Source organism: Pleurodeles waltl, chromosome 4_2, assembly GCF_031143425.1.
Source record: "Pleurodeles waltl isolate 20211129_DDA chromosome 4_2, aPleWal1.hap1.20221129, whole genome shotgun sequence".
Classification (NCBI taxonomy): Eukaryota; Metazoa; Chordata; class Amphibia; order Caudata; family Salamandridae; genus Pleurodeles; species Pleurodeles waltl.
The window spans coordinates 129280218-129307891 of NC_090443.1; the positions used below are offsets into that span (position 1 = coordinate 129280218).

Sequence of the window (27674 nt, forward strand, 5' to 3'; positions counted from 1 at the left end):
CGGATAGCAGATATCAGGTCAGGCTCCAATTGAGCACACAGCTCTGTGATTGTGGCCCTGTCAAGTCTATAGGTGAGGATAATGTGCCTGTCCTCCATTCTCGACAAGTCCACCAGCGGTCTGTACATGGGGGGATGTCTCCATCTCCTATTCATCTGCAGCGGTTGTAATCAAGGGGGCAAAACGGGGAGCAGCTGGTCAGTATTCCACATTTCCAAACACTACACTGTACTGCATGTTTTGACTGTAATAGTACGTTGTTGGATAGGCCCAAATGGTGCCTATGTGTACTGTGACGCACTTAGGTGCCATGGCCTGCCCCCTCCCTGAAATGGCTTCCACCTGTCCTGTTTGGAGGGACAGGTGGAAATGAGGTAATTCCACTGACTTTGTGCGCCGTTGTGGAAGGCGGCCGAGTACCGCCGTGCAACACCTCATTGGTTGTCTATGGGCCTTATGGGTTACAGTGGCCAATGGTGATGTACACCGGCGGTGACGGTACGCAGCGGATGTGACCGCCATTTTCTATCTGTTCACTCAATTGCTACCTGACTTTCAACAGGAGAGGACCTACACTGCAAGTACCGCTGTGACGTGTGTCTGGAACCGACCATGGCTTGTGTCACTGGGGAAGGGGTCCCTGCCTTCACCGCTGTGGAGTTGGAAAGACTGGTGGATGGGGTCCTACCCCAGTACTGAATGCTGTATGGGCCTCCAGACCAACAGGTGAGTACACTGTGAGCACAATGCATGGGGCATGAATGTATGAAGTGGTGTGTGTGAAGGCCTCGTGTGGGGGGGTTGGTGGAAGGGTTCTGTGCAGCGTGATGCATGTATGTTGGGCAATGTCTGTGCATAAGGGGATGTGAGGGCCATGGTGGGCCTTGAGTGTAACAGGCCGTACGGTATGACTGTTACCTTTTTCAATGTATCTTTTTCTGCAGGTGAGCACCCATCAGAAAAAGGGCATATGGCGTGCCATCGCCAAGGACGTGCGGACCCTGGGAGTCTACGACAGGCAGAGCACCCACTGTCGCAAACGGTGGGAGGACCTGAGACGCTGGGCAAGGAAGATGGCGGAGGCCCAGCTGGAAATGGCCTCCCAACAAGGAGGGGGGGTGCCTGTCGAACCCTGACCCCCCTGATGGCCTGCATACTGGCGGTGGCATATCCGGAGCTGAATGGGCGCTTGAGGGCATCACAGCAGCCACAAGGGGGTGAGTACAGTGTCCAAATATACTACTTGCGCGTGGTGGGCGGTATCCAGTTGGGGGATTTGGGCCTGTGGGTGACCCTAAGTTAGGCCGGACATTACAGGGTAGGTTCCATGTAGGGCAGGGGCTGGTGAACACCACCTCCAAACAAGCTAGTTGGCATCCACTACTGGGCAGGGGTCTGTGGGTCTCAGGTATGCTGCTATTGGCGTTAGGTATTCCTGTCCATGGGCTGGTGACTATCATTGTGACTGGTAGTGCATTGCCTAGTGTGTAGGGCTGTTCCCTGTGTGTGTGTGTGTGTGTCAGGTACACCAACGGTGGTGTTGTTGCTGCCATTGACCAAGTGTATCCTTTGTCTATTCTCCCCATTTTTTGTTTTGCCACCCTGTCCCTATGTGCATTAGCATCATCCAGTGGAGGAGCAGAGGCACCAGCAACGGAGGGAGCTGCATTCCACAGGGCCCAGGAGGCCGAATCCACCAACGGTGAGGGTACTAGTGGGACGTAGGGCGAGGGGAGCACCACAGCGGGGACAGGAGGGGACAGTTCGGACAGTGATACCTTCTCCGATGGAATCTCACTGCTGGTGGCGCACACTTCTGTGCCCACCCCAACTACAGGTACAGCCGCCACCCCCGTACAAACACCGCCCTCCCAGCAGCCCATCAGTGAGTTTCCTGTGCCCGCTCACCCAGGAGGGTGGGCATCTCCTTTGCCCCAGGCACCTCAGGCCATGCCCCAGTTAGCCCTGCTGCCCTGAGTGAGGAGGCTATTGACCTCCTGCGATCCATCTCTGTTGGGCAGTCAACCATAGTGAATGCCATCCAGGGGCTGGCAGGCCATTTGCAACAAACAAATGCATTCCTGGAGGGCATTCACTCTGGAATGGCGGCCCAACAGAGATCAATCCAGGCTCTGGCCTCCTCCCTGATGTCAACCATTGTCCCTGTCTCTAGCCTCCCCCCTCCAACTTCCTCTATCCAGTCCCATTCCCCTCAACACCAACCTGTCTCAAGCACACATTCAGACCAGCATGCACCCAAGACAACACACAGGAGTGGCTCAGGCAAACACAAGCACCACACATCATCCCACAGGCACTCACACAAACACCATCCAGATGCAGACATAACAACACCCACTGCCTTCACTGTGTCCCTCTCCTCCTCCTCGTCCACCAGTCTCCCAGTAGCGTCTCCACTCACACCTGCATGCACTACATCCTCATCCACTACCCCCATCACGCCTACCACTACACACTCCTCACTGGGAGTCACCACCCCCACATCTATGTACACGTCCCCTGTGTCCTCTCCCACTGTGTCTGTGCCCCCCCAAGGTACACAAACGCAAGCACTCAGACACCCAACAGCCATCCACCTCACAACAGCATCCAGCCCATGCACCTGCACCCAAATGCAGCAGACAGACAACTCCAACAACCACTCCCTCTTCCTACACTCCCAAACCTTCAGCCCCAGTGTCCCTAAGAAGCTTTTCCTCTCTGCCGTTGACCTCTTCTCTACCCTTCCCCCGTCCTTCACATCGGGCCAAGGTGGTCTGAACCCAGGCTGGCACCTCAGCTGCCCAGTCCACGGCCACAGTAGTGTCGGCAGCTACTGCAGGTGGGGGAGGTTCCAGGGAACCAACCATCAGCACCGACAGTGTGCCTGCACCAGCTACCAAGGGGAAGGACAAGGAGGCACCACCAGCTGCCAAGGTGATGGGCAAGGAGGCATCACCAGCTGTCAAGGGGAAGGACATGGAGGCACCACCAGCTGCCAAGGGGAAGGGCAAAGGGCCTGCAGGCAGGACGGACAGGAGGCCTGGTACTGGGACTGAGTCTGAGCCCCCACCACCAACCATGGTGGTTCAGCCATCCGAGGCTGCAGGGGAAGGGCTGGAGTCTACCCCCACTACTAGCATCCCTGCCACCAGCACCACTGCCAGCAGCAGCCCCAGTGGGCAGCTGCCCAAGGCTGCAGGGGAAGGACTGGAGCCTCCCCCCACCACTGCCTGCACCGCCACCAGCAGCAGCCCCAGTGGGCAGCCGCCCGAGGCTGCAAGGGATGGGCTGGAGCCTCCCCCCAACTGCCAGCCCCGACACCAGCAACACTGCCAGCAGCAGCAGCCCCAGTGGGCAGCCGTCTGAGGCTGCAGGGGAAGGGCTGGAGCTTCCCCCCACCACTGCCTGCACTGCCACCAGCACCGCCACCAGTACCACTGCCAGCAGCAGCAGCCCCAGTGAGCTGCCTGCGAGGCTGCAGGGGATAGGCTGGTGCCTCCCCCCACCACTGCCAGCCCCCACACCAGCACCGCCACTGCCACCACTGAGCAGCTGTCACCGCCAGCGGGCAGTGTGTAGTCCTTCCTCCATGGGCTGTAGTGTGTCCTGGACCCTGCAAAACCTGTGGGTCTGACACCCAGGTGAGAGACTGTGACCTTGCACTCCCCAAGATCTGCATCACAGGGCACAATGCCCCCTCCAGAACCAGTGGAGAATCCATCCACTCACCCCCTCCTTGCCAGAATGAAGCACACAGGGCACAAGGCCCCTGCAAAACCAGTGGAAGAAGCCATCCACTCACCCCCTCCTTGCCAGGATGAAGCACACAGGGCACAAGGCCCCCTCCAGAACCAGTGGAAGAAGCCATCCACTCACCCCCTCCTTGCCAGGATGAAGCACACAGGGCACAAGGCCCCCTCCAGAACCAGTGGAAGAAGCCATCCACTCACCCTCTCCTTGCCAGGGTGAAGCACACAGGGCACAAGGCCCCCTCCAGAACCAGTGGAGAAGCCATCCACTCACCCCCTCCTTGCCAGGATGACGCACACAGGGCACAAGGCCCCCTCCAGAACCAGTGGAAGAAGCCACCCACTAGAGAGACTGTGGCCTTGTACTCCCCATGACCAAGTAGTGGGCAAACCACCCACTGGAGAGACTGGCTTTGCACTCCCAAGGACCAAGCAGTGGGCAAACTACCCACTTGAGAGACTGTGGCTTTGCACTCCCCAGGACCAAGCAGTGGGCAAACCACCGACTTGAGAGACTGTGGCTTTGCACTCCCCAGGACCAAGCAGTGGGCAAACCACCCACTTGATATACTGCGGCCTTGCGATCCCCAGGACAGAGTGATGGGCATGCAGCCCCCTCCAGGATCAATGGTGTTGTACCATCTTCCAGCTGAGGTGCCCCCCCCCATTCCCCGTCCCCCTAAGGTGCCTGTGTGTTTTTGACCTGATGCCCCTGCAGTGTCCTCTCCGTGTTGTTGCAAGAGTCAAGTGGGGCCTTGGCTTATGTGATGTGGCCCTGTGGCCCACAGACATTGAGGACTGGGCAGTGTCCCTACATTTGTATATATGTGTATACTGTTTTGATTTTGAATCACAAATTTCTACTATTGTATCTTATTATTCTCACTTTAATCAATTCCTTTTTTCCTTGCATTATTCCTGAGGGATACGGGGTGTATATGTAATGTTACTACATCTGTTTGTGTGTATGGTGTTGGGGGTGTTGCGTGTGTGTGTCACTCTCTTTCTCCTCCCCCTCCCTTGTGTGCTAGGCGGCAGTACTCTCCGTGGTTGTCTTCGCCAGCGTTGATGTTTGTAGTGAATGAGGAGGTATACAATCATGGGAAATATGTGCAACTCGGGTTCCATGGCGTCGTGGTTCCTCCTTGAGTCTCCAGAGGTGAGTCCTTTGCCTTTTGTGTTCTGTTTCCGCCGTGCTTTTGATGTCGTTGGTACCGTCCTGGGAAAAGGTGGCGGATAGGCCTGTCATAATAGAGTGAGCTTTACAATGTATTCCGCCTGGCTGTTCGCCCTCCCCGTGTACCACTATCTGGGACGCGGGTGTAGCGCCCACACCTCAGCCCTCCCGGCAACTCCGGGATTTACCTTAACATGCCTTTCTTACAGTGGCGCGTCACTCCAGCGCGACCCTCCTTACCATTTGGCACTGAGGCACACCATGTCTTGACGAGCTTCCGGGAGCGCTATAAACGTTCTCTTTACGCCGGACACCGCTGGCACAGCATGCATTATGTTTTCCATTTTACCAACTGCCTTAAATACCGGGCCCTCCTTCAGCTCAACAGCAGAGCAGCTGGGCACCGACATGTAGGTACTCCTACCGGTTATTCCCTTTGGAGTGGTAAGTCTTCATTCAGGCCTTGCCTGCATCTTGGTTTTTCTATGCCTTCTGGCTGGAGGTTTACCCCTCCCTCCCCCCTCATTCTGTGGTAACCCCCACTGAACATCACTAATGGGGCCAATAACTCGATACAGCTGGGCTTGTCCCAGCTTTTCTTTTTTCTTTTTTCTATCTTCCTTCCTCTTTTGTCTTTATCTAACTCTTCTTGCCTTTGTTGTTTCCCCTTTCCTTCTCCTTCCACTCCACCCCTCCCCCTAAGAGTGTGTCTACAAGGGAAACCCCCCCCCGGCATTACCCGGACCAGAGGCTAATCGCCTTTCTCCCTGGGTTAAGTAACCACTGCATGTGATTGCGAGTGTTTCTATTTCAGCTTTGTTGTTCACCACCTTGTTTGCTGTGTTGTGTGCTGTGGTGTGCCACCATTTTTTTGCCTTATTATAATCTTCAGTGTATTAATCTTTCTTACAGACCTACCCTGAATAATGAACCAACTGTTCAGGTAGGCCCTCATACCTCCTTTTATTTCACTTAGCGAGCACACCCATTAGCAGCTGTGCTCTGGGGATCCTAGACCCTGACGAATGCCCCTGACCTTCCAGCACATAGAGAGGGCAGAAACATGTTGGTCCTTATTTTTAGACTCTAAGAGACATAAGCACTCTAATTAGTCTCTCTCCCACTTTTTAACCTTACCTGCATGCACCTTTATTAAATGTAATCAATAGAAATAGGTGACATGTATGGTAATTTTATTCTCACCCTATCTGGATCCCTGATATTTATCCAGTAAGATTTATTTCAGCACTCCCTCTTGTTCCTTTGACAAAGAGGTTGAGTCCGCCCAGGTAGTACCATCTTACCTGGGTGGGGCTAGGTGGTCAAATGATGAAGCATGACACTATTATGTGTGTGAGACCACCTAGTCTGTAAAAGGAACTCCCCTTTGTATGATACGGTCACCCTTACAGAGACACTCAATATACACTTCCCACAGTACTAACCCACACCTAACTGGTATCACTAACTGAGGGTACACTGATCCAGTCTCACCCTCACCGTTTACTACCCCACACTTTCAGTGGCTTATGGATATGTAGATTTTTCTTGGGAGTATGTGTGGGATGGTATTACTCCCATAACTCTCTTTTTGTGTTCTATGTTGGCAATTACCGCCATGGTGCTTGTTGCTACCGCCGAGGCGGTAAGTGTGTCAAAGTGGCTGTCTGTGTGGGCGGTTTCCACCATGGTTATAATTCCATTTTTTTTTACCGCCGGCCTGTTGGCGGTATTACCACTGCTTTATCACCGACCGCCAGGGTTGTAATGAGGGCCATAGTCTCCCACATCGTGTGTGCATCTCCAGCAAAGCAGGGAGGTACCCAGGAAGATGGTTGATAAGCAAGAATAAGTATAATACCATCAGTACATGAGTTAATAAGCTGTTTCCCCGCAGAGAGAGGCTACAGTATGTTTTAGGGGTATCGGCCACAAGGTGTCCCATTGTTTAGGGGTGATATCGGCTGCCACACCTCTACTCCATTGGGATTGGTAGGAGTATGTAGTCATGTTTGTGGGGTGCTAAAGTGTGTGATATGTGTTGGAGGTAAGTGCTTTTGTCCCGCTATAGGTCCGAACCAGCATCTCAAATGGGTGGTGTAGGGGTGTATGATCACAGGGTAAGTCGTAGGGTGGACGGCCAGTGACGTAGTTGTAGATACTTTAGCTGGGCCGTATCCTGGAGGCCATATTCCTCTCAACAATGCTCAAATGTCTATAAAGTTTTTCACTGAAAAAGATCCCTTAGTGTCCGAAAGTCTTTATTGTTCCATGCCATGAAGGCTTGAGGGGACAATGCAGGAGGAAAATCTGGGTTTCGGGATATCAGGGTGTTCGGAGAGAGAAAGGTGGTCAGCCTGCGTGTAGTTGGCAGCTTGTCCCAGATTTCAAGTATTGTTTTAGTCGAAGTTGTTGCATACTCACTACTGGGGCACGAATGATTAAGGATCCAGGCTAGGTCCCACAGGGGCCTGCAGGCTACTGCCCTATCCAAGGGAAACCAAGGGGCTTCACTTTTATGCACCACCCAAGCGGATATAAAGCGCATTTGTGCTGTCCCATAGTACTTTGAAAGACTGGGGCATGCCAGTCCTCCTCTATCTCTACGTTGCATCAAGAGTGTAGTGGAGATTCAAGGCTTCTTCACTCCCCAGATAAACAACCTCAACTTGCGCTGGAATTGTATGTCATTTTTGGGCAGTGGGGTGTGTAGGGTTTGGAAGAGGTACAGGACCCGAGGGAGAACATTGATTTTGACATTAATCCTGCCCAGCCAAGAGATATACAAGTGCTTCAACCGTCTAAGGTCCTCGGTGAGCACACGACATAGGGGCGACCAATTGGCTGCTGATCAGGTGGTCAATGTGGGAGGGTGAGTCCTAGATATTTAAGCATAGAAGACCAGGTGAAAGGTGGTAGCTGTTGCAACTTGGGCACGTCTGTGGCTGGGATGGTCACTTTTAAGATGCTGGATTTTGCCATGCTGACTTTCAAACCAGAAACTACTTCTAATGCGTGTAGAAATGTCATCACTGAGGGGAGCGAGAAATCATGGCAAGCCAGGGTACGCAGCAGGTCTTCCAAAAACAGGCTGACCTTGTGCATATGGCCTCCGAAGGGTATTCCTGTGATAGTCTGAGTTTGGAGTATAGTTATTGCCAGGGGCTCTACTACCAATGCAAAAAGCAGGGGGTCCAGAGAGCAACCCTGTCTGGTTCCTCTTCTTAAGGCAATGGGGTCCATGACGGGGCCAATAACCTATATCATTGCTGTTGGCGCAGCATAGGAGGCCATGAATCGACTAGCCATTGTGGGGCCTAGACCTATTTTCCGGAGGACCGAATAGAGAAAGGTCAAGTCGACCCTGTCAAATGCCTTTTCTGCATCAAGTGACAAAAGGCGTGCCCGTATGTAGTGACGCTGGGCCTTCTCCACCATTTGCGCTATTCTGCGCACGATGTCTGCACCCTGGCGGTTTCAGATAAATCCAACCTGATCAGAATCAGTTAGTGACGGGAGGAAGTGTTCCAGTCTAGAGGAAAGAATTTTAGTAAAGATTTTGGCATCTATGTTAAGGAGGGGGATGTGGCGGTATGATGTGCATGGGGCTTGGACTTCACCAGGTTTGGGTATTAATGAGATTTTGGCCTCCGCCATGGTCAGGGTAAGGCCTCAGGTAGCTGTAAAAGAATGAAACAGCTGCAGTATGTGATCTCCTATTTCAGGAAGAAAGACCCTATAAAAGTTAACAGGTAGTCCAGCTGGCCCGGGCGATTTGCCCAACAGGAGAGCCTTAAGAGTTAGTCAGATATCTTCTAGAGTATTGGCCAGGGAGGAGCGGGGCCCTTTCGCACTCGGCCAGGTAAGAATCAATGTGTGCTTGGGAGGTTACACCTGACTGTATAGGGTTTGATCGCAGGTGTGAAATGTATGCCACTTATCACGTTCTTTTATTGCCCACCCTCCATCTGGCAACAGCTAGCTATACAGGAATGTACCTGTTCATGACGCAGCCTGTGGGTCAAAAGCACACCCAGTTTGTTGCCTTCTTCGTAATGGCAATGCTTAAGAGCCAACAGTGACAGTTCAGCTTTATTGGTTCTATGGGCCTGCGGTTGCCCCCTCAGGATAGCTAGCTGTTGCTTTTGCCTCCGAGTAGGGTTTACCTTATACAGTTGTTCTAGGGTCTTAATTTCAGCGGTTATTCCATCCTCCACAAGTCTAGACTGCCTACCCTGGGCAATAGCTATGGAGGAAATGATTCCTCATTCCTTCACACTCCACAGCAGGACCGTTCACCTGCCATTGCTGTCTCTTCACTTGCAACTCTGGACTATTCACTCTCACAGCAACCCTCAGCACCTCGCCAACCAAGACAGCCTGGAACCACTCTGATGCCTCCTGCTCAATGCCCGAGCTCTCCGCAACCATGCCACTGAAGTCTAGGACACCATCTCCACCCTCAGCCCCAACGTGATCTTCATCACAGAGGCATGGCTCAACCCGTCCTCTGCCCCAGACATCACACCCCAATGCCCAAAGGCTACAAGTTGACACAACTGGACCAAATCAACAAACGCAGGGGAGGCATCTCCATCATCCTAAAAGAGACTATCTGATGCACCCCCACCGAAGACGACACCACACCGTTCATAGAACACCTCAATTTCCAACTCCACACTGACGACAAAACAACCATCAAATGCACCCTCACCTACAGACCCCCCGGACCCTACACTGGCCTATGGGATGCCATCACAGACTTCATCGTCCCACTTGCCATCTAGTCCAAGTACTACATCTTCCTCTGGGACCTCAACTTCCACCTGCACGACGTCACAGACACTAACTCCGCCAACCTCCTCAAACACAAAGGCCTCACCCAGCTGGTTACATGCCACAGAAATCATGTGGACCGTCCACTCCATCGTTCACTTCACCATTGCAGGATCACCGGCACTGCCACCCCCCCACAACATCTCCTCCCGTAGCTAGAACAAAGTGACACAAACTCAATGGATGGACACCCTCAACACCACCCAGATCCTCCACCCCACCCCCCGCAACCAACTTTGAACAAGCGGTCCGGAACTTCAACACCTGAATCACCAGTGTCGCCGATAGCCACCCCCATCAAACCAGCCAAGACCTGCAGATCCACCAGACAAGCCAGCTGGTACACACCAGAACTCAGGACAATGTAACACAGCTGCAAGCAATTGAAGAGAAGAAGGCACACCAGCAGAGACACTACAGACCGAACCACCTTCAGGTCAGTCCTCAAGAAAAGCACCAATGTCTCAAAATCACAAACAAGGTCACCCCAGCAGACCACATCAAGGCAAGCGCCAAACGCACCAAGGAGCTCTTCAGCATCGTCAGAGAGTTCCTCCACCCAGGGGCCAACGAGAACTCAATCCCTCATTCACAGGAACTCTGCGATGCTCTAGCGAACCACTTCCACAACAAGATAGTCACCATCTACAGTACCTTTGATCTTCAGCCACCCAATCTCCACAGCCTCCTCACTCCAATTAATTCCTCCCCGACCAGCTACTCACTGCATGGGAACAGCTCACCACACAGAGCCATCGGGAACTCCATCAACTCAGGAGCACCCATGGACCCCTGCCCCCACTGCCTCATAACCTAGGAAGTAAGGATATCAGCCTCCAACCCACCACCACCTTCAACACTTCCAGCAACACAGCCACCCTTCCCAAAAGCATGAAAACACACAGAAGTCATACCTATCCTCAAGAAACTCTCCACTGACCCGAGCAAACTCCAGTACTCCCGCCCCATTGCACTGCTGCCTTTCCCCACCATGGTCCTGAAGAAGGCCATCAACCAGGAGCCCACAGAACACCTGGAGAGAAACAACCTGTTTGACGCCTCCCCGTCTGGTTTCAGCACCAACCACAGCACCAAGACCACTTTGATTACTGCCACCAATGCCATCCTCACCCTACTTGACAAGGGAGAATTGACTGCCCTGATTCTTCTCAACCTCTCTGCAGTGTTCAACACAGTATCTCACCATACACGCATAAAGAGACTATCCCAGATCTGGATCCAGGGACACGCACTCAGATGGATCACATTGTTCATCATGGGACAAACGCAGAGAATCCATCTACCTCCCTTCACCTCCGAACCCAAGAGTACCATCTGCAGCATCCTCAAGGTTCATCCCACACACTTCAACACCTACATGACACCTTTAGCCGACATTTACATAACACGCGATCTGAACATCATATTCTATGCCGACGATACCCAGCTTATCCTATCGCTCTCTGCTGACCCCACCACTACGAAGACCAACTTCCATAAATGCATGAAGAATATCACCCACTGGAAGAAGGCCAACCGTCTGAAGCTCAACACTGAAAAGACCGAAGTACTGATCATCCTTGGCAACAATGTGCCTCTGGCCCATAGTCTGTTGAGGGTAAGGGGCAAAGCTGTTTCTGGCTTTTGACAAACAGGAAGGATGAAAACCAGACTCCTCCTAAAGCTGTATACCTCCTTTATGGAGTTGCTCAACTCACAGGAATGAGTCATTGCGCCGTTTTCATTAACATAAATACAAAAAACACAAGACACTGTTTTTTCTCCACCCTTCGTAAGTTAGATAGTCGAGAATGGCACTATCCTAAATAGCACTCAAAAGAGCCATGAGACCCACTCAGACCCTTCTGCTGACTCCACGGCTCTACTGGAGGAAGTTCATCCTTAACAGGTGAACCAATGCTTGGACCAACAGATATGAAAACATTTGGGGCCAGATGTATCATCACGGCCCTTTGCGACTCAGAAATAGCGATTTTTAAGAAATCACTATTTCCGACTCGCAAAGTGTCATGTATCACATTTGCGATTCGGTAATAGCAATTTCTTAAAAATCTCAAATGCTATTACCGAATCGCAAACTGCGATACCGGCCCCATTCGCAGCTATGGGCCTGTTGGCCCATACCTGCAAATTTTTTGCATTTCCAAAATTGCGATTTCTGAACCAGAAATCGCAATTTTGGAAATGCAAAACCCCAGGGTGCTGGGGGGCTAAGGCCCACTCTGCTGCACCCCAAAAAATTTGGGGGGAACATGTAAGGTGCACACATGCCAAAAGGGCATGTGTGCTTTACATGTACAATTTAAAAATGCATTTTTAAATGCATTTTTTAATTTTGCACATGGTTACCACCAAGTTCAACTGGTGGTAATTAGCGATTCCTAAATGTCAAAATCGCATTTAGGAATTGCTTCATACATGTTCTAAGAAATCGCAAATAAGGAATCCTTATTTGTGATTTCTAATTTAGAGAGTCGCAATTTGCAACTCTCTAAACAGGGTAGCAATTTTAAGGAATCGCTATTTTAGCGATTCCTTAAAATTGCGTTCAGAATGTATTTCATACATTCTGAACTGGCATTTTGCATTCACAAACAGGCATTCGCACCATTTGCGAATGCAAAATGCTTTCATACATCTGGCCCTTGATCTTTTGTCAAACAAGAAACCTGGGGAATGCCTTGTGTGCTTGTACAGTTCTTTACTTTCAGTAGTTCATTTATGAAATTGCTAGCAGCTCTTGCTTTCTCTGCTTAGATACGTTAGCTTTGGATTATCTACAACTCTACTCCAGGATCTTCATTGGGTTTGTTGCTCATGAGACTAATGCTACCTTCACCTATGTCAGCAGGACCCAAGAAAGATGTCTGGGACTATGGCTGCTGATCCTGCTTCTTCCATTCCCACAGTGCCTCTTACAATTCTGTTCTTTAAGGCTTCTGAAAAAGCGGCTGTGGTGTTCTCCGATGATGAACGCTCTACCAAGAAGGTCTGAAGCTTTAAAAGAGTTGTCTGTTTTGATCCCCTTGTTGGATCGACTTTCAATGATCAGGAATTATTAGAGGTATACTCAGACAAGGAAGAAGATTATAATTGTAAATAAGACAATTTGTTAAACTCTGAACATTTTGAAGTTTGATTATTCTTGGTACTTCCAAGTGCCATCGGGATTAGACCTTCAAAAATGGCATTGTCACATTTCACTGTGCCTCCATTTAGAAGACCAGAAATGATGGGAAAACACAGGCTCTGTGACTGAATCTTTCAAGCTCTGATTTCAGGCAAGCCTGCTGCCTAGAGTCCAATGGATGAAGTGCTTCAAACATTCTCAAATCACTCTAACTCTAATTATCTAACCGAATGTTGAGTTAGATTAATTACCTATCAATTATGAAACTCCGTTTTAACTAGCAATTATGAAACTTAGTTTAGCACTTTTATATGATATTTGGGTTGCTTAATTTTACTTAATGTAATTTTTATTTCTTTTACATCCTTTAACTTTTAGATCTCTAATTCAATATTTTTCTCTTTCAAACATTTGATTTAGATTGTGTTCTTTAGTTTTTCAGTTTAGGTTTTATTTATTCTAATAATAGTTTATTATTGGTTTAATTAAATCATATAAACCCTATAATCTTCAAAATTATCCTGATTGCTAAAATCAAAGTATAAAATCGCTCTATCAGCAGTTAAAAGTATTACAATTTCTCTACCAAATCCTTCCGGTCAGCATTAAGTAATAATGTAGCAATATATTCCATAGGCATTTCACTTGGTGGTTAACACATTCAACACGTAATAGATTATTCCTGTAAATTCACAGAAACTGGATATTCCATTAAATTACGCAGCTTTGATTCAATAGTACCTATTGCCTGGTAGCGGCACAGCATATCTTACATGGTGTCACAAGGGTAAAACAATACCTAAGTTAGATTTACCAAGCAACTCAAGGTCGCCTGGTAAATCTGGAGTAATGCAAGGCGGTGCAGGGGGGCATGCCCAAGATGGCGGTCAGGACTGGCGCCTAATTGTGAGTGCTGACACGCCGCTCCATCTCATCCAGTCACCGTCTTCCCCGGACACCCCCGATTCTAGACGCTGGTGACTGCGCCTTCCCTGCAGAACATGACTGTGTTCGCCCTGAACGCTCTTGATGCCACCAGTAAGCGATACTGGTGCCTGCTGCAGAGGCGCCGTGGCCTATGCATCCGCTTTTCATTCCACAGACCATGAGCTCATTTCACAGGCTCCCAGCGGCCAGAACACAGGGCCTTAGAACACCTTCAGATCCTGCCAGAGTAGGGGCAGCAGAAAGCACCCAGGGACTCTTGCGGCCGCCGTTGGACAATGTGGGCCGAGGACCACAACCCACGTGTTCGAAGGGGCTGGGATGCACCCATTCCAGCAACTTATAATGGGCCCGTGAGTGTTTCGCACTGCTCTGCCGTGGCTCTGCATCGGCGATTGTGGTACAATCAGAGCCAAGGAGGAGGCTCCTGCGTGAAGGTTGGCTAGTGGCACTTGGCGGGGGCACCCAATAATGTATAGGACCCGCGGTCACAAGGCACTTCTCCCAGGGGAGATGCATCGTCTTAACAACGCTTCCCACAAGGTACTGCTCGCTGTCCCCTAGGTGAGCCCTTCCCTCGACCAAACTGTGAACTGAGCAACTGCCTACAGCCCAGACAGGAGTTAAAAAAGCACAGCAGTTTGATCTCTCTGCCACCATTCCTGAAGGGGATCAGTCTCCAGTGATGCTCTAGTCCTGCCCTGCAAAGGTTACTTTCTCCACAATGGAGGTGCTTATGAGCACCCCGCATGAAAGCTTTACTGGGTGGAGGTCTCTGCTACTCACATGCCAGGATTACTGTGCACATGAACAACCACCAGGCTGCTTTCTAACTCTGTGCCCACAGTTAATTGTCTAAGACCAACTCTCCTGGAGCCTGTCCTCCCATAGAGACACCAGTTGTGCGAATCACATCCTAAAGCAAGTTCTGCAATTATGGGTGAAAGGGCTCCTCAGTACATAATTTACTGGACCTTCTGGCGACGACGTCTGATGACTTATTGTCCTCTTGGGACAGTGATGGAGGGCTACCGTACACAGAGGTGCTACTTAACACAGCAAATGAACCTGTTGAACTGGATTACTGCCCATCTGTTACCACTGCTGGTATTCCCTTACGCATGTACTCCTTGCAGCTCGAGCATCGTGCTCTCTCTGCCTTCCCTCAGTGACACTAACTGTCCAGTTTCACTCCATGATGGCCATCGTAAAGTTGGGAAAGGCAGAGATGGATCACACATGCGTGCCACCACGGAACATGGGCCTTCTGTGCAGCAAGCAACAGTGGAGCACTTATTGCAGAACCACACAAAGAAATTTTCAGAACTTTTGGAAATGGTAAATAGACTTAAATGCACCTTGAAACTCAAACTAGACTCTCTGATGATCGATGTTGAGTTCTTAAGGGAGGATCACAAGAAGCCAAATGACAGGATGCAGGATATAGAAAGAGATCTGGTGACAATTCGTCCCCTATGACGGATCACCAACAGCAGATCGAGACACTCTGAAAAGTAGCGTCACTCTTGAGAGCTAGGGCAGATGACGCAGAAGGCTGCTCACGGATGAATAACATAAGGGGGTGGGTCTCCCTAAGGATGCAGAAGGCCCAAGTATGGACTTGTTTCTAGAAACATTACTGACAGAGGTGTTAGGAGGATAGGTCTCTAAGTTATTTTCAACTGAGAGAGCATACAGGGTGCCAGGCCGTCCCTCCTCACCAGGAACACCACCACATCCTGTGGTGGCAATACTCTTCAACTTTAGAGACCGGGACAATATATTGCAGCTGGCTTTTGCTTGTGGCCCCTGGATTATAAACATTAGCACTGTTACCATCTTGCTGGATAAGCTGTGTATCGTCAGATACGCTCTGTTATTTCCAGCGGAATTGAGAGTCATCTCCGGCAGCGAGACGCTGTTCTTCATGACAACCAAGGAGTGGTCCTGGCTCAAAGCTAGGAAAGACCACCAACTCTCTTCCCATCTCATCGTGGGGGAGAATGGAAAACCCAAAGAAACGATGGCGTTCCACCAGTAACATCCGTGGCAAACCCTAGAAAGTACAGGCAACCCTGGGTAGAGCAGAGGTATTGGCTGTAGTGCAACAATCCTCCTTGTCCGGTCTGGAGGGCTGAGAAACTGACTATGACAGTGGGTCAATCCGAGACACTACACAGGTGATCGTACTACCAGAGGAGTTCCAGGGTGGCCCTCAGATCACTCCAATGACTGTAGACCTATTTCAGACCGATTGTCAAATATGTATCCTTTTTCTTGATTGCTCTATTGCATGCGGGTCAGCTGGGGTGGAGGGTGAGGGGATCAAAAGGTTAATGGCAAAACTCTAATGCGAGGATAGATTTCTCTACTATTCATCCGCGTGGACCCAAATTGTGGGATTCTATAGTGACTAACTTGGACCACTCCCATCATCGGATAGACTTTGTAGTAATTACCATATCATTGGCGGCAGTACGTGGCTGTGACCGATTGAGGGTGCAGCCCGGGTGTTGGCTTTTTTGGAGATTGTTAACAATGTTTTATTAAATGTTTTTTATTTCTTTTGCTTGACCTCCCTGTCACTGCATCCGCCTCAGATCCTGCACTTGGCAGCAAAGGCTGCACACCGAATTTCAACACCAGAGCAGTACGCGCTCTATTGGCGACAAAAATGCAAAAACCCAGCACTCTCAAAACAACGTAATTTATGCATTGTGCTGATATGTTCTGGTTTAACCTTTTGCATTGCAGACTTCAATCCTGAAAACTTATTTTTAATATGCTTACAAATACTGTTCCTTTGCAATGTATTGCTGCAGGTTTTCTGAGTGTGTTAGGGTGTGGTCCCTTTCCAGGGCCCTCCAGAGACTTTGCCTGCAACATGCCTGGGCGTGGTTCTGGGCAGGGCCAAGACTCTATAAAAGAGAGCCAGCCCAACTCCCAGTGATCACTATTCTGAGGTCCCGGTGCAGAGCAGCAACTTCTTTCTGAGCTCCTGTCCCGGCGGCCTATTTGGATCTTCCAGTCTTCTGCCCTTCATCCTTCATTGGTGATCATTGTTCCAGGCGTTAAGACGGTGGTTGGACTATTCCGACACCGTTATTGAGAATTTTCATATTCTTGGTTTCATTCTTAAATGAGTAACAGATTACTTGCGCGCTATCATTTCTTGACATTTATATGGTAGTTTACAAATAGGCAAGACGCGCGATTTGTTTCATAAAGGTTTGACTTTGTTATTCATTGCGTGCTACCATTTCTTGACATTCGTTCGTTTTATGGTGTTTAAACATTGTTGTCCATTGTGCGCTACTATTTCTTGACATTTACATGACGTTTTACGAATTGGCAAGACGCGCAACTCATTTCATGAGGATTTAACTTTGTTGTTTATTGCGCGCTACCATTTCTTGACATTTACATGGTGGCTTAAGAATTAGCAAAAGAAGCGCGATTCGTTTCATTGTACTTTGATCTTGTTATTTATTGTGAGCTGTTATTTCTTGACATTTACATCGTGTTTTACGAATCGGCAAGACGCGCGATTCGATTAATGATGATTTGACTTTGATATTCATTGCGTGCTACCATTTCTTTGTATTTTAAATGGTGACACTCGAATCGGCAAGACGCACAATTCTCTCCTTGAGTTTAATTCATGTTGTATATTGTATGCCACTTTTCTAAGATATTTATTATGTAATATTCGAGTTGACAAGTTATGTGATTTGTTTCCTGAATCCATATTGTATTACTCATGGTGCACAATCCTTTTATGGTGTTTACTATATATATATATATATATATATATATATATATCTGCAATGTGCGCAATTTGTGTTGAAACATTTTAAGAGTACACAGAAGGCCAGAGTTTCTAGATGCAATATTGTATGGTCCTAGTATACATTCTCAAAACAGGATTTATATGACTGGTTTAAAATTTAGTCAGAATGTTTTTCTGATTCTCATGTAAAGGAAAGTACTTGAATAAGAAAGTTTTCATTTAATTCATCTTGGTTCCCCTACAGGTATCCGGCCATCTTGAAACTTAGTCATTTTAAACTTAACTCTTAGATTGTTCATGTTTTCAGAGTGACTAAGCTTAGAATCATAGTCTAGTAGTGATTTCAGGAGATATAATTTTCTTATTGTGTGTTCTAACCTTTTTCTTACTACAGGTCTCCTTCCCAGATGTTCCCTTCCTAATCCCCTCTTGAACTCTCTCAGTCTCTGTGATTTATCTATCAGAGTCTTGGAGCTGTTCAGTGGTGGACGTTTTGGGAACGTGCACAGACCCCGAGGATCTGGTGACTCTGACACCGAACATGCGTTTCACGGCTACCTGGGAATACAGCATGCTGATATAGAATGTGAGGGACATGGGCACCTATAGTAAGTGCCATAGGATTTACTTATACCTAAAGCGGCATAACATCCAGTTTGCGTGCCTCAAGGAGACACATTTGACTGGAGCTGAATTCCCATGAAAATTGACAAACCTAGGTATCCTTGTTTGTATACCCTTCCTAAGGTGCACAAGGATGCCCTTTTTCCTCCTGACAGACCAACAGTCTTGGGAATTGGTGGACCAACTGAGAAATTGTCCCAGTTTATTAATTGTTACCTACAACCGTTTGTGACTAACTTGCCATCATATACTCAAGACACGAAACATGTTCTCAACTTGATGAACAATGTTACATGGGAAGAAGGGAAGCTACTTGTCACACTTGATGTGATGTCTCTGTATACCTATATATTGCATGAATATGGTATGATTGCCATGACACATTTTTTAATAAAAGACCCATTGAATTTTCAGCCCACACTGAAATATTGTTGGAAATTATACGGTTGGTATTAGACAATAATGTATTCCTGTTTGAGGGCAAATGGTACCACCAAATGTGTGGGACAGCAATGGGTTCCAGATTGGCTCTATCTTACACCAACCCTTTAGCGTTAGTTTGAGGCGAACCAGGTCTGGGGCCCAAGTGGAACTGATTAGGTTCAACATATCCATTAGTGGGGACGCTATGATGATGATGTTTTTGTAATCTGGACAGGGCTTGAGAATGAATTACTTGCATTCATCACTCATTTGAATAATACATACAATATGTCATTTACTGCTAATTAAGACTATACATCAATACAATTTCTTGATATAGAGTTATACGTGGGTGGCTCTAATCTAGGTAGCAATTTGTACTGTAAACAGACGTCTTGTAATGCTATATTACTTGCTGTCAGCAAACCCACGTTAGTCTACGGTTCCGTGTGTCTCTGTGTAAAACAGCAAGGAGGGTCTCCGTATGGGATTTCTACCAACTGGATCGCAGGCACGTAGGGGGATAGGGTATTTTAGCATCCTGCACCAGGCCACTAGAGCAGTATTCAGCAGAACATCCGGAGGATTTTAAGCCTCAACCTAAGCACTCTGGCCAACAGCATTTCTTTACCTCATCCACCTTGGTCCCACTCTAGTTCTATAAGACCTACATCATTAAGCCATTACCACAGCCACTGCAGCTGCGCCGCTATGTAGTAAAGTTTGAAGTCCTGTACCCCCCGACCACCTGTGTCAGAGGAAAGGCAAAGAGTAGTTAGGGCAACTTTCTGACACCCGCCATCTGTTATCAATTCCCAAAAGAATCACATCTAGGGCCCTGAATCAAGACATCGGGATTGTCACCAGTAAGTTGGCAAAAAAGTGCAACCATTTTAGACAGTGAAATGCATGCAGTAAGAGGTCGCTTGAGGGTGCTCTAAAAGCTGTACCATAAACGAAGCTATCGGCAAGTTTTTCTCAAATTGCCCTCCTTAAGATCCACCACGCCATGGTAGATCTAGATACCAAGGAACTTAAATGTACGGAGTGCCCACGTATCTGCTGGGCAGTTGGTTGCTGGGTCAGACTAAGCAACCACAGGGAGCATGCATGTCTTTCTCCTATTGAGACATAGGGGGTCATTCCGACCCCGGTGGGCGTCGGAAGCCGCCCGCCTGGCGGGAACCGCCAGAAGACCGTACCGCGGTCAAATGACCGCGGCGGTCATTCTGACTTTCCCGCTGGGCCGGCGGGCGACCGCCAGAAGGCCGCCCGCCGGCCCAGCGGGGAAAGCCCCTTCAACAATGAAGCCGGCTCCGAATGGAGCTGGCGGAGTTGAAGGGGTGCGACGGGTGCAGTGGCACCCGTCGCGATTTTCAGTGTCTGCAAAGCAGACACTGAAAATCTTTGTGGGGCCCCACGACACCCGTTCCCGCCATACTGTTCCTGGCGGTATTTACCACCAGGATGGCGGGAAGGGGGTCGGAATCCCCATGGCGGCGCTGCAAGCAGCGCCGCCATGGCGGATTCCTTGAGCCAGGGGTAAACCGGCGGTAAACCGGCGGTAAACCGGCGGGAAACCGCCGGTTGCCCTTATCTGACCGCGGCTTTACCGCTGCGTTCAGAATGGCCCAGGAAGCACCGCCAGCCTGTTGGCGGCGCTTCCGCAGTCCCCGGCCCTGGCGGTCATGGACCGCCAGGGTCGGAATGACCCTCATAGTCCTGAACAGCGGGCAAACTCCTCCAGAGTGTAAAGAGCCCAGGGGAGAGCCAGCTCCCCATCCCGCAGGTAGATCAACAGATTATCAACATATAGTGATATAATGAGCATCACACCACCTTTATGTATCCCCTTATTGTGCTCCTCCCTCTGAAACCTCAGAGGGTCCATCGCTATCGCAAACAACAAGGGGGAGAGTGGGCACCCCTGCCTGGTGATGCAGTAGATGCTGTACGTATCTGAAATCTGTCACCCTGTCTTAACTCTCCCTACAAAGGAGGCGTAAAGTAAGCCAACCCATTCGATCCAAGCATCACCCACCCCCATGTGAAGCATGGTAGCTTCCAAATAATCCCATTTCACTGGGCCTTCTCGAGTTCTACTGACAATATCACTGCCTTAGAGTCAGATGGTTGATGATGATCATATCATACAGAGTAAAGTCTAAGGAGGTTATGGGAGATGTTTTGGGTGGGCATAAACCTGAATTAGTCATTATGGATCAAATCCTGCATGTGCGGCAGGAGTCTATTAGCCAATACCTTAATAAGGATTTTTAAATCTGTGTTGAACATAGAGAGTGGTCAGAAGTCTGTAACTGCTGCATTTCATTCTGTGGTCTTGGGCAGGGGGAATCACTAAGGGCCTCTCTGGTTGAGGCAGGCAGAAGGCCCGTTTCATATGCCTCAGCATACATTTCTGCCAACTTTGGGGATAGGGTCGAACATTTTGTAGAATTCTGAAGGAAAGCCGTCTGTTCCTGGAGTTTTGCCCACTGCTAGAGATTTATTAGTAGCCTTGATCTCTCCCTCAGTCACCACTGCCCCTAATGGAGAACAAGCAGCCCCCGACAAGACCTACAGCCTCGGCCCTCCCAGACGATCGCCCAGCACATCCGGCATGAGCGCTCTTGGTGGGCTATACAATGTTAGGTAGTAATGCTGAAACGCTGCATTAATACGCATAGGTCAATCTACCAATAAGCATCTGGCATTTTGATTTGAGTAATTGACATCCCTCTTGAGTTTAGACAAACCAACCAGGCCAGCAGTCTCCCCAACCTGCCCTCTTCCTCACTCTTCCTCATGGACTCTATTCATGAACCCCATGTAGTTGTGGCACCTAAGTTGTTCAAGAACCACACTGTACTGTTCGTTAGTTTCCAACAACCTTGGTAGAGCAGTAGGATCTGTCCCTTGTGCATTGTCAAGGTCATGTAGCGTATTCTTGAGATGTCGAGATCCTGCTCTAGGTCTCGCTTGATACCCACTGCTTGGCCTATACAGTGTCCCCTCACCACTACTTTGAGAGCCTCCCACTCCACCTCCCTCTGCGCAGTTGTGCCCGAGGTAAGTAAACAGTATTCTGTCAATTTCGAGGCCAGTAAGTCTCTGAAAACTATAACTTCTAGTGCCACTGGTTACAGATGTTAAGTCGGTGTGGGGGGGTGGTTCCGCAGTTTGCAATTGAATCAGGAGAGGGCTGTGATCCGAGAACGTACGGCCCAGATAATCCGAGTGTCGCACCTGTACGCTAAGTCACCTGGTACAAACAAATCTATCTATTCTAGTATGGACATGATAGAGGTGTGAGTAATAGGAGTAGTCCCAGTCTAGCGGGTGGTAAGTGCGCCGCACATCCTCCATGGTCCAACTGGACAGCCATGCAGATAATCCTGCGGCTACTCTGAGGGAGAGCCCGCTGCACAGGTGGGAGGGAATGGTCTAGGTCTGTGTCAAGGACACTGTCAAAGTCTGCTCCTATAAGGATCGTGTCCCCAGAGAATGTAGCTATCTGTGCACTCTTAAAGAGTGTAAGAAGGACGTCTGATCCTGATTGGGGCTTATATCGTCCCCAGCACAATGGATTGGCTACTCCAGCAGCCCTCCACAAAGATGTACCGACCATCGTCATCCACGACAACCCTCATTGCATCCAAGGGAACCCCAGCCCACACCCAGATCAGCATTCCACTGTCAAATTCAGAATAAGTAGTTGCAAAGTGCTACCCCCTCCAGTGTCTACGAAGGCGGTCCGCCTATAGCTGGGTAAGGTGTGCTTCCTGCAACATCGCTATGTGCACCCCAGGCCTCTTTAGGTAGGACTGAATTTTGTACCTTGTAGCCAAGGATTCTAAACCTCTCACATTCCAGGTCATCAGTGTGAACTCAGACAGTGTCTCAGGCATGCGTAATTACCATGTGGAATCTGCTGTCGACTAAACCTCCGCCCTCCCGTTGTATCCCACCTGGAGACTTTGGACAAGTGGCATCTTTCCCCCAGGGACTGCATAGGACAAAGATACAAACAAAATCCCAACTCCCCACCTGAGGACAGTCCGGCAACAACCAGCTACCCAAACTGTGCATTATAGCCACAATGTCCCACAGAACTGAACCACTTCCTCTAAGCTGAAAATGCAGAAAGGGAGACAGTGCAGTTTGCCGACTGGGGTGCCGCTCCGCATGAGTCCCTGTATTGCAAGCTACAGCAAGGTCCAGCAGGTTCAGCGGGATCCATCTAGATGATATAATCTGAGGACTGAGGTGTCACATGTGGACAGTCCTCTGGGGTGCCGGCCTGCGAGTCAGAATCAGACAGCCGAGTATCCATGTCACGAGAAGGGTCGCTTCCCTCCTCCTTGTCCGATGTGCTGGTCTCCGTCAGCGAGGCAGCTGCATGAATTGCCGACTATTTCCTCTCTTCCGACTGGGTCGGCGTAGGCTTGGTGAGCCGAGGAGGTCGATTCCAGCATGTGGAGCTTTGTTGTTTCTTATGACGCTGGTTTTTAGCAGCCTTCTCCACTTGCGGCCTATCTATGCCAGATTTATATTGTTCCAACCATGCCCAGGATTCCTCAGAGTGTTGGCAGTAATATGTGGTCCAGTCTAACATCACCTTCAGTCCGGAGGGGAAAAGCAGAGCATACACTATCCCCTCATCCTGGCGTGCTTTTTTCACCGCCAGTAAGGAGGCGCATTTGGCCTGCACTGATACTGTAAAATCTGGAAACATGGTGGCCTGGCCTTCTTCCACCCTAAAGGGGCCAGCCACCTGTACCTGCTGCAGTAATAAGTCCTGGTCATGATAGTGAGGAGTTTAGCTAAAACCGGTCTGGGCGGCCTACGAGGTGGTGGCGGGCAGGCTTGCATCCGGTGCACCCACTCAAGGACGAAAAAGGACGTGAGGCTGTCAGTGTCCATAATAGTGCGCAACCATGGTCCCAAAAATACCACCATATTTGTTCCTTCCACGTCCACGAGTAGGCCAACTATTCGGATATTGTTACGTCGGCTGTGACCCTGGGCATCCCTAGCCCGGTGTACTTGGTCCGTGAGCTGTGACACCTGGAGCTTCAGTGCTTGATGGGATGGTTGCAGGTCGGCCACTGAGATCTTCACCTTAGCTGAGTGCTTCTGATGGTCAGCGAGTAGCAGGCTCAGTTCAGCAGAGACTTTGACTATGTTTCATTGTAAGGTAAGCGTGGAATCCTCAATGGCCCCTAGTATTTTATTTAGGGTTTCATGCATACTCTCGAATAATGGATTCCCATTCATCCCAGGAGCTTAGGCCCCCGTGGATCATCTGAGGTGGGCCCAGGTTGCCCTTGCAGTTTTGGCCGCAGTTCCCCCATGATCTGTGGTGGCAGCCCAGTGTGAGGGACAAAAGACGAGGCCATCCGCAGTGTGGAGTGGGGCGGGGCATGCCTCCTATTGGTATCGCAACGAAAGGTCACAATTTATCACCCCGAGATCTCACCTTCAGACACCAGTCCAGGTGCACAGGTTCCTCAACGTAGAGCCCCAGGAAGGCCAGGCCCCGTCCCGGGGCCAGCAGAGGCGCAGTGACCCCCCAGTAAAGCACAGGAGTCACGGCCCGGTGATGTACCCGACCCCCTCTGTATGTCCACTGCCCACAGGCCCACCAAAGGACCTGGTGCCTTCCCACCTAGCAGTAGTCTGTGAGCACAGCAAAGACCCCCCAAGCCTCTTTGATCTACCAAGGCCACGGGCATGCAGTTGAGCATCAGGGGGTCCCAATAAGGTACTTGGTGCCGGAGTACATCTCCAAATAGTTCACTGGATGGACCGTAAGCCGTGTTGAGCTCAGCACCCTGACCCTCAAGGGGGTCGCGCCATCGTCCTAATGATCCCAGCACCAAGATTCAGCTGCCCAGCATGCATCCGCATCCAGCGTGCACTGGCCCACTCAGCTATACAATGACGGTCCGTAATATCACCACTGACTTCTATCTATCCCCTTGTAGACCCTTCTCCACAGAGATAGTAGCTTGGAGGTTTCAGGGTCACAGTGGAGTCTGGGGCCCCATAGGGCAGTTTTCAGTGGTTGTCTGTGTGTGGGGGTTCACTTTCCCACTACTTCCCCCCTCACCAGCCTGCAAGAGCAGTGGGGCACGATCTCTGCTCTCCAGTCCACTCCACCAGCGAGTGCGGCAATCACTATCCCCGTCCGCCGCGCTCCTCCCAGCGCCCAGTGAGGCCTCTTCTCACTGTCGCAGTGTGCAGCGCCGCACTCATCTTCACTGCCCGGGTCCTTTCCACAGGGCTCTGCTGAGCTGAGGGGCTCACTGCAGGCCACAGGGGGCAGGCAGCCACCTGCAGTGCACCGGTCCGTGCTACCCACCACCCCCACCTAACACTATGTCGTCCTAGGAAAGTGCCTCTGAGTATGGTACTGGTCTTAGCACCCCCACCTGTTCACAGCAGGCTGCTCTTGCATCTGTCCGGGACCTCTGCCCTCCACCAGCCTGGTGGGACCAAAGAATGCCAGGCCAAGAACGTCCTCTCAGTACTCGCCGGTACTCCCAGCCGTCGCTAGGCTGCCTCCTCGGGCCGCATAGGCCCTACCCCACACTTCTGCTTCACTCCCTGAGCACACCTCCACCGACGGTGTGAAGCAGCCCCAGCCAGTCAACAGGGTGCCGGGTGACATTCTGGCACCCGGGGTTGTCACTCGCTGCAGCTGCTGTAATTATACAGGATAATGTGGGCCGGTACTATTAGATATCCTTTCAGTGACCATTTTATAGTCTAGTATTATTGTCTATTCAGATATATACAGAATCAAGAGGGACATAATATACGTCAAAACATGCTATAATCGGTAAGATGTGACAAGTGAGACTGACTCTTTAATATGGGCACGCATCGCTTGATTTGTCTATAACTTATTCAATTCGGTTTACAGATAGGGGTCGACAGGACTTTGTGTTACCTTGACAGATGGATTAGTGGGAGAAAGGAAATTAATGTACAAGACGCTTAGGTCTGTAAGGACAGTATACTTTAGGGTCAGTATACTAATATACACGAGGAATGCTTACTCGCACTCTGGCATGTTGATTATTATGGGTAGTATACCCAAAACATTTGGAAATCGAATTGTAGTATCACTGAGGAGAAGATATGCTACTCATATGCACAATAAGATATGAGTGACTTACTATACATGGGTGTATAGATCACTACGGGTATGGCGTGGAGGTTCTAAGTGTGTGTCATTTTGCTATTTACAATCCCTTCCTTTCCTTATGTCTCAATGGTGACAGTATCTGATTTCAGATTAGAATAGTTGTGTACAACTGTGTATCTGATTTTTTTTTCCAGCTGTGAGGAAGTCAGCTGCTACACATGCAGCATTGATGAAACGTGTTGCCATGGGCATTTAGGATGGAAATTGTTTGAAGAAAAGGTTTTGGCTTGTATGAGAAACGGAAATTGTTTAAAGAAAGAATAAAACATAGACTACAAATGAAATTGAGAGCCCGGAGCATCCTTTGGAAATTTGGCCAACCACAACACCAGACAGCTACAACAATGGGCTCACAATGTGTAGGTAGTTGTTATGTGGTGCTGATTATATCCATTCCACGCAAGTATTCGTATTACTCTCCCATACATGCACTCCACACGGGAATAGACCTGATATATGGTAGTGGGGCAATGGTGTCTGAATGTAAATGGGCGGAATATTTAGGTAGAACACTATCTGACCACTGCACCTTGATGTTGACACTTCAGTGGGGTAGACCTCACCCAGTGATTCTCACTTGAGTATTCAGCCACGGGCACTGTCGTAGACATCATTTCAAACTCATGTAGGCTAACAGAACGATCACGGGGAATGCTCGATTCTGATTTATACAGTTTAACTATCTACACCACACATACCTTTCACCAAGTAATATAGGTAAAATGTACCCAGGCACAAGGGTGGTGTGCCCTAAATGCCAACAGGTTGATGCAGACATTCTTAATATGGTGTAGCTATGTCTGATAATAGTGGACTTCTGGCAAAGAGTGAAGTCCTGTTCCTCAGACATCACCGCTTCTATTTTGCCATGTGACCCCATGCATTGCCTCCTCCACTCCGGGGTAGTAATGAAACAGACAAAACAGTTAAGGGGATTTTAGGGTCTATGCTTTCTATTAGTGAAACATCGCATCACCATGTCCTGGAAGGCGCCGACTGCCCCCTGGTCACTACGTGGCAGATGGATCTGATCTGTTTGGCGTCTGCAGAGCAGTGCTTAATTTGGGATTGCTGTTTCTGGTGCGGAGCACCAGCACTTATTTTTGAGGGCCAGCGCTTATTTCTCTGCCTCCAGCATTTAATGCGAGCAAAAGACACATATGGGAATGACGAAGGAAGAGTAAAACGAAAAAGCGTCACTTTAGGAGAAAGCAGAAAACTTCAAGAGTGAGTTGAAGGGGGCAGGGAGTGGCTTTGAAATAGATTGAAGAGGCCCGAAATGCCTTCAGGATCACGATGCCTCAATATTCAGTGTTCGCACATTTAATTCTCTTGTTATTGCTTTTTCCTTTATTATAATTTGTGATTTTGGTGCCCGACTAAACCCATTACCTTCAACTTTTGAATGTGGGTGAAGAGATGGTTGTTTGCATAGGATTATATTTCTCCCTTCATTTAGGTATGCATGTACTGCTATACAGGGCACCTGGGACAATTTTGCCCGCACAACAGTAAGGCAGTGACTCGCTGCAAACTGCACCTGTTATAAGTCAAAATCAATACAGATATATATTTGTTTTACTCAAGGCAATGCAAGTGACTGCATTGCCTTACTCTGCCCTGAGAAAGTGTTACAATGGTCTGAGCATAGGTGTTCCCATGCGTCCACCCACGGATTTTGGCACATTCCCAGATTTACCAATACTGGTAAACCTTTGAATGCATCCAAATAGTACACCTTTCCAGGGGAGGCGGCGCAACAA

General features: G+C 49.3%; 1 protein-coding gene across 1 annotated transcript in view; it reads right to left on the minus strand.

The window, feature by feature from the left end:
* The window catches only part of ITGB7 (integrin subunit beta 7), a 786164-nt gene that overhangs the window by 72381 nt on the left and 686109 nt on the right, over positions 1-27674 (minus strand). The window lies entirely within an intron of this gene.